The sequence below is a fragment of the Zonotrichia leucophrys genome, chromosome 14 (assembly GCF_028769735.1).
Source record: "Zonotrichia leucophrys gambelii isolate GWCS_2022_RI chromosome 14, RI_Zleu_2.0, whole genome shotgun sequence".
Lineage (NCBI taxonomy): Eukaryota > Metazoa > Chordata > Aves > Passeriformes > Passerellidae > Zonotrichia > Zonotrichia leucophrys.
This window is the reverse complement of record NC_088184.1, coordinates 4,375,817-4,389,617: the sequence shown is the minus strand read 5'-3', so window position 1 is coordinate 4,389,617 and position 13,801 is coordinate 4,375,817. Positions and strand designations below refer to the sequence as shown.

Here is a 13,801-nt window from a genome sequence, read left to right as displayed (position 1 = left end):
CCCAAACCCTGATCCAGATGGGGCTCTGTGCCCTCCTTCCCTCCCCACAGCCCAGTGTTCCCAAATCAAGAAGGGGCTTTGTGCCCTCCCTCCCTCCTGACATTCCAGAGCTCCCAAATCCAGATGGGGCTCTGTGCCCTCCCTGCCCACACCCCGGAGCTCCCAAACCCTGATCCAGATGTGGCTCCTGCAGCGGGGCTGTGCCCCATCAATCACAGCAGGCCACTCCTCTGGCTCCTGCTACTGCTGCTGGAGTGCACCACTGAGCAGATGATTGCACAGAGAAGGAGGGAAAAAACACAGCTTGACTGCATTAATAGCTGTTTAAAAAACATTGGAAATGCTACTGTGGAAGTTGCCGGAAGCTGGAGGTTTTTGTTTGAAAATTAACACGGCTGTACTCAGAGACCCAAAGCACCCTGAACTTGCAGGATTTGTGATAGCTACCATGTCCCATTACACGTGTGCATTTCCATGGGATTAATTCCTCCTCCACGTGGCAGAGTTAATACCAATAAGGTTCTGATTTTAAAATTGCCGAACACCACAAGCAAACCTTCGATACTGAACTAGCCTGATTTAGATTAAATCTACTTTATCCTTCCATTCAAATGAAATATTGTTTCCTTTTTTGTTTCATTTCGTGACATCCCTCTCGCTTAGCAGGGGAAATATTTCAGAATTGCTACCAAGGTTTAGTTCTGTGAGGTACTTTAAGCAACCTAATGCTTCACTGTTAAAAGAACTTTGCTAGATACTCCAGAGATAGCCTCAAAATGATTGAATTCTATCTAAAGAAATAAAGAAAAGAAAAATAATTTTTAAAAAAACCAAACAAAACTGAACAACTAAAAAGATTCAGACAGCCCCAAAGAATACACATTTATTGCCACTCAGACTGCCTACAGATATCAGGGTTCAGAAGCAGGGCAGACACCTAACACCGGAATTATTCTAACAAACCTTCCAATTCAAAGGGGTGTGCAGAGCAACAAACAGTCATCAATTCATCATTAAACTTATATTCCAACTGAAATATATTGGAATTCTTTAAAGTGGCAGTGTAATTCTTCCAGGTTTGTTGCTGGCACTCCCCAGTTAATGATAATAAAAGCAGCCACTTTGGATTTTTCAGAAGGAATCAGACATCCAGCCACACTGAGCTGATAATCACAACTGACTGACTCTGAGAGCTTTCTCTGTTGTAGCTTAATTATCTGACCAGGCCACTTGACTCGCATCATTTGCCTCTGCAATCACACAAAATGAATGCTCCAGCCACCCCTCTCTTTTTTGGAAGGTTCAGGGCAAAGCCAAACTCAGCTTTCAAAAGTAAGAATGATAATGCAGAATAACTTTTTTCAGAGAGCGTAGGGGGAAAAGGTAACACTAAGTAAGCAAAAGAGAATTTCTTTGCTACCTTAACACGAAAGTACCATTTCATTTCTCCCATTGCAGAGGAATATTTACTTTCGGTCTCTTTTACATATAAAATACTGTATTTCAATAAAAGTCTGTGCTCTTGCTACTGCTGTCTGTGTTTGATAGTGACATGTTCACTCTGTGTCAGTGCCTGAGGTATGGAAAAGAATTCCACAACTGAAACCTCCTGACAGCCTGCAAAGGACATTTACTTATATTTCCCTGAAAGCAGCAAACCACTTGCCAAAACTTAGCCTGAATTCACATAACGCTATGGACACACCACTACACATGGAGAAATCCTTCCCTCCAACACCTTCACTCCTTCCAGCTGCTGAAGCTTTCCACTGCCTTTATGATGCTGTCATTTATTGCCAGAGCTTTCCTTATCCTACATGGCAAATCTTTATCCTGCTATTTCCAGTGGCCCAAGTGGACGTGACTCTGCCACACTGATTTGTTTTGCTTCCACATTAATATCTAAATCTTGCTTTTTAAGATTTCTGCCTCTCCCTTGCTTTCTCCAACTCTGACTCTTAAGGTCTTCCCAACTGCAGCTCAACCTTGCATTCCACCAACCAATATTTCCCTTGGAAACAATTTTTATGTCACATTTGGAAAACAACTCTCTAAAATGGCCTTAAGAGCCATACAGCAGGACACTGAAGGAACCTGGTGTATCTACAACGAGAGTTGATTCTTACAACTTCCTAAAAAAAGATAAGACTTAAGATAAGATTTAAGATAAAAGGATCTCATCGTTATCCACAAGTCAGTAGAGGAAATTCCACCTCATTTGTGTAACACCTTTACTAGAGCATACTGAGGATGATGCAGCATACTTGTACCCAAAAAGCAGGGAAAGAGGGCAAAAATAAAGGGTTGGATTAGTAATATAAAAGGTACATGAAAAGCCATCTGGAATACAGGATTTTAAAGGGGGTAGCAGTCAACATTTAAACGTTTAACTCAGCTATGATTTCCAGCCCTTGGGCATCAAGACCAGGTCCAAAACTGTTGAACTGATCCTCACAAAAGACATTTGTGAAGTGTCAGAATGCAAATTCCCACAGGACAGCAAACAGGGAGCAGCTATGGGGTTCTGCAGAAGCTACAGGAGTGGGGCTGACAAGAACCTGGCCAAGTCCTGCTCTGGGGACAGGACAATCCCTCACACTGGCCCAGGCCTGACTGCCTGGCCAGAGAGCAGCTCTGCAGCAAAGGATGAGCCCTGGTGTCGCTCTGATTAAGATTTTCTAAGCCTTCTGATGTTGACATTCTTGTAGAACACTTTCTGGAACTAACTCATTGTTTTGCATTCTGTTATGGAGGAGGAGAAATTTGATGGACTGTTGGTTTGACCAGTGTCATTGGAGAGGTGGCACTGTCACCCTCCAATCCACTGCCACTTTTGGAAAGCTATAAATGTTGGAGTCATAAAATAAACTTCCATTTTTCTCCTTCCCCTTGAGAGCAGCGGTGTGCACTTGTGTTCTTTGTGTCCCACAGTGGCATCCTGGTGAGCAGAGCTGGGTGCAAAGCAGTGCTCTGCCTTCCAGTGTGAGCTGCTCTGCGGGCTGCACTAGCCAAGGGTGGTCAGGCAGGTGAGCAAAGGGATCCCTCCTCCCTGCACAGCTCTTGGGAGAGCATCTGGAACATCAGCCTGGAGTGCCTCGGGACAGGAGATGTGCTTGGGAGCTCAGTGGAGGCTTGCCAGGGCTGGAGCACACGACAGAGGCTGAGGCAGCTGGTTCAGCACTGCCTGCAGAAGGGAGGGCTCAGACCACTTAATTGCATCTTCTTCCACTTAACCAAAGGTTACAGGGACAAAACCTGCAGGTATAGAGTGACAGAACAAGGAGCAACAGCTAAAAGTAGCCAAAAGGGAAACTCTGGTTAGCTCCAAAGAATAAGATAATGAATGTGAGGGAAGTTAAGCTCAGGAAAAATGCTGCTCAGAGAGGAGAATTTCAAACCTGAACTCTAAAAGCCCCTGAGCAACCTAATCTGTGTAGTTACTCCTGATTTAAAAGGGATATTGGGATTAGATGGCTTCTGAAGTTCCCCTTCAATCTGAATCATTCTGTGATTCCATGTGGTTTCAACAGTAGCAGAATAGCTTCAAAATGGATTTTATACTTTTATCCTATTTGATGTCTTTTTTCATAAAGGATTTACTGAGAAGGAAGAGACTAGTTACAACTTCTAGCCTATTTCCATCCTCAAGAAACAATGTTTGAGTTCTCTGAGATGTATTTGCAATGTTTCCTTACAAAAATATGTTTGCATTTGTTTAATCCACAGCCAGAGCAGTATGGAAGTGGCAATTCTTACAGTGCAGGCAAGACGAGTTTCACAATTATTTAATTTAATGCTGTGAACCATGGCACCTTTTCATTTTCTGCCAAACATTAACCTCCTCAGCATATGTAGAGGAACACTGCCTTACACCTCCATAGAAAGGAGTAGTTTTTTCCACCTTCTTCATGAACTCTGAAACAGTAACTACAGCCATATAAGTTTTCTAATTGTATCTGTATTTTTTCTTCTGAAATACAATTTCTTTCAAAGATTAATTTATCAAAAACCACTGCCACAGTTTAAAGCTGGATTGTAACAAAACCAGTACATCCATTTTCTTATTTTTCTAATAAAGTGATTTCAAAAAAACTTTTTTTTCCCCCGTTACTGCAACACTGAAGGTATGGGACATACTAACCCAGGTGACAAAGCACGCTTATGCAGCAAGACTGTGTCTGGTGCAGACACAACTCTGCATTGTGCTTTGTAACCTGTTCTTCTGGATTCCACTGAGACAGTTCCTGCCTTGTAACCCACACACAGACATAGGTATTTCCAGAATTTGAGTCAAAAAACTTCACTAAATGACACCTCAGTGGTAAAAGATTGAACTCTGCAGAGGTTTGGAGTCTGCAGAGAAAACTGAGCACAGTCAAATCCAAAACCAGTTGCAGGTAAGCAATTTTCAATAGATCATTTCTAGAAATCTGATAAGTTCTTATAACATAGCCAAAATTATGCATTCAAGATTTGTTGTAAGTAATTCAACACCTCAATTCCAGTTTACTCCGAAAAAACCTAACCTTTTCAGATAGAGCTGGTTCTTGAAAGTGACTAAATGGAGAAATTGAATCTCATTGGTATTAACAGTTGTCATCAACTCATTCCCATTTTAGAGGAGCCACCTCATCCAGAGTTTCTGTTGGCTTTGCAATGGACACAGCATAGAATAGAGCCAAGTATTTACCCCATCTGTCAGCCACAGAAGGTGGTGAACCTACAGCCATGTGCTGAAAAAACATTCTTGAAGGACATTTGTGCCAGAGAGAAAGGGATCAGAATTTCACCTACCTAATTTGTGATTAGATGGTGATAGATAAATTAAATACTGGGCAGGATGAGTGAAGAGTGCCACAAGGATAATACACAGAACAAGAACATGGCACTGGAGACCTTTGCAGACCTTTATGTGCTTCACAAAGGTGAAGTGGCTGCACCACAGTGAGCAGAGAGTTGGAACTGCCAATGTCACCTCTCTAAACTGGGCACTTTAAGTCACCTCTTTTAACCAGGGGCTCAGTCTTTCACTGCTGAGCTCTGATGGAGCCTCAGAAAACAAAGGGGACATTTCACAATCCCTCACAGTGAATAATTTCCTAGGGCAGCACCACAACAGCCATGTTCATCCATGGTGTGTGATACAGTACCACAGTACCACAAATGGGAGCTCATTACTTGACTCACCTGAAATAAAACACGGAACACAGGCAGCCAGGGAGGGAAATGAGAATTCAGTGCCATAAGCTGCCTTAAGCAGCAAAGCTGACGGATCGTCCCTGCTCAGCTATTTGGATACAGGGTGCTTTCGAAAGCCAGAATGAGCCGGGTTAAATGACAACAATTCCTGCAAAACCGTGCCAAATGATCAAATGCAAGCTGGTTTGTTTTGTTTTACTTTGCTTAAACCAGGTAAATTTAAGAGTTTCATTTATGTGGTAAGCTCCATAAAGACAATGACATGACTGACTTTGGGAATTTGGAGGAAGACCAGGAAAGTCAGCAGCAGAGTTAGAAAACTGGGCTTCAGAAAAAGAGACTTCAGCATATCCAGGGAAATGTTGAGAAGGTTTACCCTTAGAAGAAATCTCTAAGGTTTACCCAGGAGAGGAAACAGTGCAAGGAAGCTGCCTGATTGAGATGTCGATTAAAGAGAACTTCAGCATGCAGGCACAAAGCATTCATTAGGAAAGAAGATACTTAGCAGGTTTACATGGCTATGAAGAAGGTTAATGAAGACAGACACAAAATGTGAGCTTAGAAGTGATGGAGTCAAGGCTTGGCAACAAAAGAGAGCCACAGAAGTATTGCTTGGGTACTTGAGAACAAAAACGGGAAGGTTTTTTAAGTCCAGCCTAGCTAGAAGTGAGACATTCTTAATTGAAATATGTTAAAGGTGACATAAAGGATCTTACAAGAAAAAAAAAAAAACAAACAAAACAGACATTAACTATTTAACATTGCTTTGAAAGAATGTCTGTTTCCAGTCTCTGTTTTACTTTAAGATTGCCACCATTTTGTTATTTACAATGGAACATGGATGACCTGAGCTGCACTGACCAGCCACCACAGCAATGCCATCTTGTTTAACGCCAGTTAAAGCAGCACTCATTTTTTTGGCACTGAAATTAAATGATGGAACATGATCGCTGATGTTATTTACTCCTAAGATTAAAATGACAATCAAAATATCATTGGGCACAAGGAACAGACAGCTTGGCTTGCTGCCTCAGCCACACTTTGCTATGCTTGTTTATCACCGAGATCATTTGCATACTTCAGTGGATGTTTATGTTAAGATGCTGTTGTAGCATTACCAAGGAACTGTTTATCCAACAGTGTTTGTCATCAGCAACCTAAGGCACAGCACTGAGGGAAGGTAAAGACCTTCTCAACAAGAAGACGAAAAAGGCACTAAGATGTGTTTATGCAAAGCAAAATATAGTTCTAAGCAGTGCTGAATGTCACAACTGCCTAAAACAAACAAAAATTTATTAATAGTGTGTTACAGGGAATCTCCAGTTATGGAGCTAATGAACAAAATCCTTTAATGGTTCCTATAGCAAAGCAAAGACTTTCACTGACTATACTGACTGGCAAGTTCCATGTTAAATCTCTAAAAAGCTTCTGTTACTATGAAAGGCATAGCCAGTTTTCTCCCTGTACCTTCATTTCCACAGTCCCCCAGAATAGTGACTAAAACTGGTCTCAAATCCATATGGCCTCTCCCTGCACATCTCCTTTGGAGATTTATTTTACTACTAAATCTTCTTCACAAGACTGAACATACTCATGTGACAGTAAATCTTGCTGCCAAGCTGGTCTCTGCCTGGTTGGAACAATACATTATAATAAAATAGCATATATTGTGGGACTGGATGAAAATCACCTTTCCTGGTTTACAGTTTTATTTTGTAAGGAAGAGGTGGTGGAAGGAGAGGCATTTCCAAACCTGTAACAGCACTGAGAAAAGCTCTGGCATGTCAAGCAGAAGCATATGGCTAATCTACAGCAGGCACATCCAACAGCGTTTGTGTTTGCACAGTGCAGGGGCCTGGACAGCAGCCACAGCATCCAGAATTAGTGAAAATACACACACCACTTCTGGGAGAGAAAAGTTATAGCCTGGAAACTGTTTCTAATCAATGGGAACTGGCTGGCTTTTATAGCAGAACATTAGATTAAATAAGATAGCAGAAATATCGAGGCTGTTCTGCGTTTGCTGAGTGCGCACCCAGTGAGATGAGAACACAGCAAATGCCTTTGCATTTTAGCTGTAGAAGAAATTCTGATTAGATGCTGCTACACAGGAATTGATAGTGAGTAGGTATTCAATCAGAAAAGTGGTTTTCTTTTAAATATTACAATCACATGGTACAGTACATCACTTGTGCCAAGTTAAATTTAATCATATCAGTGTACTTAAAGGAAAAAAGTTGAATATCTGCTCACATACCCATGCCAAGAGGGATTATATGAGACTTTATGAAGCCTTTTCCTTTTATTTAATATTCTGATAGCTGTGTAGAACAATTTTGCTATGTATTATACCCTCAAACTGATCTATTTCACTGTCATTTTAATGCACAGCAATATGCCTGAACTCATGGTGACAGCATCGTGTGTCCTGCCAATTACTGACATTCTCCCATGTAAAAGCAAAAGCATTTTCCTTGGAACAGCAATTAGTTCTAATTTTAAGTGTTGCTAATTTTCCTGAGAGCAAAGCAATATCATCATCTGCTTTTAAATGTGTAAAAAACACATTTTAAAAGAAACAATAACCTACGTGCTCACTAATGCTTGCTGATTTTTGTCAGATTTAGAATCAGGGATGTGAAGGACTGTGTTCTGGAAAAGGTGTCTGAACAACGCAATACACAAACTGGATGGTTTTTATACTAAAATGCACTTTTTCTACCTATGTTTAATGGCTTATCTGAACAACAACCAAAAATCAACACTATATAATCCATCAGAAATAAAGCAGTTTTCAACTGCCAGAGACTAAACACAACAAAAACTTTAACATGTGAATTGAATTCTGGGAAAGCAATCAAAACTGTTAAGTGACACATATGTCAGGCATGCACTTAGGCAGACTCAGTCCACCTCAGAGTACATGAAGACTGGATGGATAAAACTCAGGATCCAAAACAGGGACCTAAAAGGGACAACTCACCTCTACAAATTCACTGAGTCTATTTTGCCAATCCTTTTAGTGAATTGTCCTCTCTTCTCATTCAGATCCTGATTCACTTTTCCCAATATTTTAAACCTTTCTTTCCCCTCTCCCTCTTCGTCATGTTGTTCTTCTTTACTAATTCCTCTTTCTACACCTGCCCCCACCAATCTGAGTCTCCCCTTTAGTATTTACTGCATCAATTGACAGTAGAGTAGACAGAAAATGTTATCTGGTTTACAGGGGAGCACATTAATTCTGCCTGAGTTACTGAATGAAAGCAAGGCATGACCTCCACATGTATCTTAACTTTAATGCAAAATGTCTTATGCAGTTGGGAGTTATTCTGAACAGAATCAGGCTACAGGACTGGTATAGTTAAAATACTTTTTCATCTGCCCTCATTTATTCCAGATACCATTGTAGCCAATTGATCCAAAATATATTTTTGAACTTGACACAGCCTTGGAAATATCCATTTGTTGGTCTTGATGAAAGGGTAAGTATATTAACTTTATGAAAGGGTAAGTATATTAACTTATACTTACATAGTATATCTATAAATACATATATTTATTGTGTGAATGACCACAAAAGGTTCACTGCTCCTTGGTTGACTTCATGTATTAACAAAAACATTCCATGTTTAAAATTGATTCCTAAGTTCTACAGCTATTAATATCTCCCCTGCCAACAGTTTTAAAGAATAGTAGGGGAAAAAAAAAAAGAAAAAAAAATCAAATCAGCTAGTTTCAGTTAATAAAAGGTCAAAATGGAAATTTAAATCCTCCAGTAAAGAGGTCTGCAGTGACTAACAGCATCGATTAAGAAAAGCAACGCACACTAAATTAAATTTTAATGTCACACACACATATATGTGTTCATGGTATCAAACTAAGAACCAAATTCAATGGAGACTTATGAAGCATAGTAAATTGATCTGTACATGTTGTTTGTTAATCAGGATTATGAAATAAAATTTTGAAATTATTGTTTTAACTTCATTTTAGTAACACAGATTGAGCATCAGTTAAAAAAACAGAATTCAAGGCCTCTCACACTCTTCAGAAGCAAACAAATTATGATATAAAATATTTCTAATTAAACAGAGAATATGACATCAATTCAAACAATTCAAGCAGTGCACACTGCAAATGCATCTATTGCTCTATGCAGAAAAGCGAGAGAAAGGGTGAAACTACCCTGGTTTTAATCCCATTTTCTCCCTTTCTTGGTTTTTGACAATTTAAACTATTTTTGTTTCCATTTCTTACAAACATAAATCAGAAACTTAAGAGTTTAGTTTGCTCCTAGAATTTTCTTGTTAACATCTTACATCCTGTGAATCTGAAAGAGCAACATCATTGCACCTCTGCAGTTAAAATACCAGTTAAAAATAAATAAACAAATTAGCAAGCTACTACACACCCTGAGCCACAGAGCCCACCTGAATGGGGGCTCCCATTGCCTTAAGTGAAAAGAGTTTTAATAGAATTACACAAAACAAAAAGGCAAATGATTTCAAACTAAAAAACAGAGCACTCAAGAGTCAGTGCAGAAGCTCAGAGGAGATTTCCCTTCAACAATGCAAATTTCTGATGCCAACAAACTCCACAACAACAGTTGAACTTGCATGTCTGCAAGTTTTTTAAATAATCTCTGGGTTTTGAAATACAAATTACTTAAGTATTAGACAGGAATAATTAATCCACCCTAACAAAATCCTCTACAACTGTATCTGCCAGGTATGCACCATTAGTCAGCTCTATGCTAACTGCAACCTCAAAAAACTCTCATGGAATTTGGATGAAAACTAGCTGTTATATATGCTTTCAGGAGAAAAAAGAAAAAATAGCTGCCATAAATATAAAAAAAGTCAGAAATGGGTGAAGATACTTAGAGGTATGTGTATTACCATTTTGAATTTCCAGTCTATTCAATCCAGCTAACATGGTCAGCTCAATTCAGAACAGGTCTCTGAAAACCAGCAGTAGAAGAGATACCAACATACAAAAATAATTATCTAAAACTAATCTGTTTTTTCATGTACGAAACTTCTACTTCCCAGTAAACTTCATTGTGCAGGATCACCTCTGACAACCAAGCTGCCTCTCTAAGGAAAGCACAATTTTCTCAGTGACTGTGGAAGAAAAGAGGAATTTTACATGTTTTCAAGAAAGCAACCAGACAAAGCAAACACAGAGAGCTGGGTTTCAAACAAGGAAATTCTTTCCCTTGAACGAGCTCACCAGGATTAGAAATTCAGTAGAATCCAAACTTTTACATTCAAATAGAACCCCAAATTTTTGCTGCTGTAAAGGAAAAGCCCTGAAGCTATTTGGCAGCAACAGGGAGATTTGCACAGGTTGTGCATTTCACTTTTAGGAGATAAGTATGGCCCATGAAGACATGATTGTATGTATGTATTTGTACATACTGAATGTATTTTTTGTTTCATGTATCAGTGGTTTTGCTTTGCAGAAATTGTTCCATCTTTTTAACTCTAAGGCCCAGATCTGAGCAAAAACAGTGCAGCAAAAGCACAGCTATGATGCAGCAAGACCAGTCTATTTCCTGAGACACTGGTAGTTGAGAATTGGGAATGTGGACAGTTTTTATGAATATATTGCACTTTGTATTCAGATAATCATCAAGGAAACAGCAATGCCCAACATGTCACCCTCTGCATGGTCAGAGGCAAATTTGGAAGCTCCTTACATGTATCTGCACAATCAGCTGGTTTGGCTTTTTGGACCATAAAAATGGTTCAGTGTATGCAACCCAGTTCTCCTCTGAAATAGACAAATTCTGGTAGCGTATTATGTTTATTCTGTCTTAACCAGGAGACTGTGAATATCCAGCTGGAGCTTCTTGAAGTTCCACAATCATTCCTGCAATGATCTGTGTGGGCACTCCATTCATTTAACAACAAACTTATGTAAAACAAGGTAAGAACAATATGCAAGAATATCCCTTGATTGGTAAAAAGGAAAATATGCAAGAACTACTCTATTTGCAAGAAGCATTCATTTTGACAATTTATGTTCAAATGTGAGCAGAGATACCTGGATTTGAAAAAAAGTCTGCACTTGTGAACTCAGAAAAACAAATACCCTTGCTAGGTTAAAAACACACATTCACATTCACTCACATGAGAAGAAAGGCTGCAAAAGGAATAAATACTTGGCCTGAGAGATGAGCAGTGACTGGAAAATAAAAATCTGCCTAAAGTCTCAACAGAAGCAATAGTAACCCTTTAGGTTATACAAGTGCACACCTAAGGCTGCTATTTTTCATAGACTTAAAGTATTACTTCCCTTCTGTTTGGGTTCAATGCTACTTTGATCTAAAAACAAACAGGTGACAGAGAATCCCTAAAGAGACAGGAGAGGAAGTGGCAGCTGGACCAACCTTGTCCCTAAGTGGCAGCAAGGCAGTGCAGGAGAGCCTGGAGGCACAGACAGCATTTTAAAGCTTTGCATGTCTGTGCTACACCCATTTTTATCAAAGCACTAAAGGAAAGGCTGTGCAGATCTCCAGACAAACTGCTCCAATGCAGAACTGCTCTCATGGGGAAAGCTTTTCCTCATAACCACTCAGTGCAGGTTTGCAGTAGGTGTTGTCTCTTTTCCTCCCACCATACACCTCTGGCAAGAGATTTGCTCATTATTGATACCCTCTTGGTGAGCACCTACAGGCAGCTCTTGGGTCACACCGGAGCCTTCCCTTCTCCAGGCTGAGCAAGTGCAGCTCCCTCAGCCTCTTACCCTGAACCCCAGCACATCCTGTGCTGAACCTTCCTTCTGGTACAAGAGAGCCACAAACTGGGCCAAGTATCTTGGATGCAACTTAAAAAGTGCCAGGTAAAGAGAGAAAAATCTCTTCTGTCAATATTTTAGTTACTCTCCTGCTAATCTAGCCCAGGACACTGTTGGCTCCTCTGCTGCCAGAGCAAATACTCTCCTCACTGTTGGAAATGCTCACAGGTGCATGACGTGGATATCTGGTCAGATGTGAGCACATCCCAGGAACACCGGTGTTATATATTATAATACTGGCTTTTTACAAATATTGAAATGGATGCTATGTGTATAATGTTAAAGTAACTTTGCTAAAAAAAATACAGTTTTTATTCCTGTTTTTAATTAAGCTTACACAGTAGTGAAATTGCTGATACAGACATGCTTGTGTTAAAGTGCCTGCTTGGTTGGGATAATATCCAAGGAATACATGATGAGGACCCCTTCTACTGATATGATTAACACTTAACATTGGTACAAAATATGGACAAAATTTGGACTTTGCTGTATTGTCTTTGTCTCCTATTGTACTTTCTTAAGGTTTCTAATCTTTTTACAGGACAGTGAACCATTTTTCACACCAGGTCTGAGGGCAGAGTGCTGATTGCTCTGTCTTTGTGGACAAGCAAACTGACAGCATAAGGAGCTTGGATAGTGCTGCTACAACCTTCTGGTTGCTAGCAAGAAACAGTTCTGCATAACAGAAGTTTCAAACTGGAGTTCGAATGTCAGAAACTAAGAGTTCTACAAATAAGGATGAAAATATGCCTATCTGTTTAAGAAAATCCTGAAAAAATTATTTTACATCTATGAATAATAAAAAAAAAAAAGCTCTACAGCCATTTCTCACAGCAGCCACTACCTGACATGATCATTTCAACAAAACAACTGAGATAAATAGAAGAGGGAATGGGTAGGACAGCTAGTGGGTGGTAGGATATGTATTTTCAAGGTAAAAAGAGATAAAGGTATTACAAACAGCAGCATTTACATGGAGAGTCACATCACCCACCATAAACCCGTGATTTAATAGCTTGCTTAAGAGCTAGGAGAGCTCTCCAGCCCAGCCCCAGCCCATTTAGCACATTAGCTCGTCCTAATGGGGAGCTCTGATCCAGAAACGCTCAGCACCTCTGCCTGCGGGTATTGCCACACAATGCAAATGAAGTTGTACAGAGAAATCAACTCATCAATCACAATCACAAGGGGACACTGGGCAATGCAGAAGGATTAGTGTTCAGGTCTTTGCTAGCACCACTCTGCTTTAATTAAATACCACCTCGAGTGCTTCATTACCAGCAGAAATCTCAGCGTTGAAGGCTGGCATGCTGCAATCAAAGCGCTGCAGCTAATTAGAAAATAGAAAGAGAAACATTCATTAAAAAGTGTGGGATTCCCCTACCAGAATTGACCTACACCTCGGAATAAAAACTTGCCTTTCTGTGGATTTAGAATAATATATTAAATAGCTTTTATTCAGGTGAAATCTTTAACTTTGAACCATACATCTGCTATTGTCTTTCTTACGTAAAGGCAGATTTAGCTGCATCCACCAGACCATTGTTAGAATTTAAAAGATTCTGGGCTTATGGTTAGCTGATAAGAGCCTTAATTCCTCTTCTTCTAACATTTGATACACTAATTTAAATTTTTTCAGACTTGGCACACTCAAGGGCTTTTTGCCTTACTTCCCTGGATATACATAAGCTAGTCATTACTATTTATGAAGGCGATGAAAGGAAACATTAAACAGTCAAAGAAATATAAATCTTAGATTCTAACACAGAGAGTGCAACAGCAGGATTAAAAACAAAACAAA

The 13,801-nt window shown here is 39.8% G+C and overlaps 1 protein-coding gene across 38 annotated transcripts in view; it reads right to left on the bottom strand.

Moving 5' to 3' along the window:
* The window catches only part of RBFOX1 (RNA binding fox-1 homolog 1), a 1,152,005-nt gene that overhangs the window by 130,199 nt on the left and 1,008,005 nt on the right, over positions 1-13,801 (bottom strand). The window lies entirely within an intron of this gene.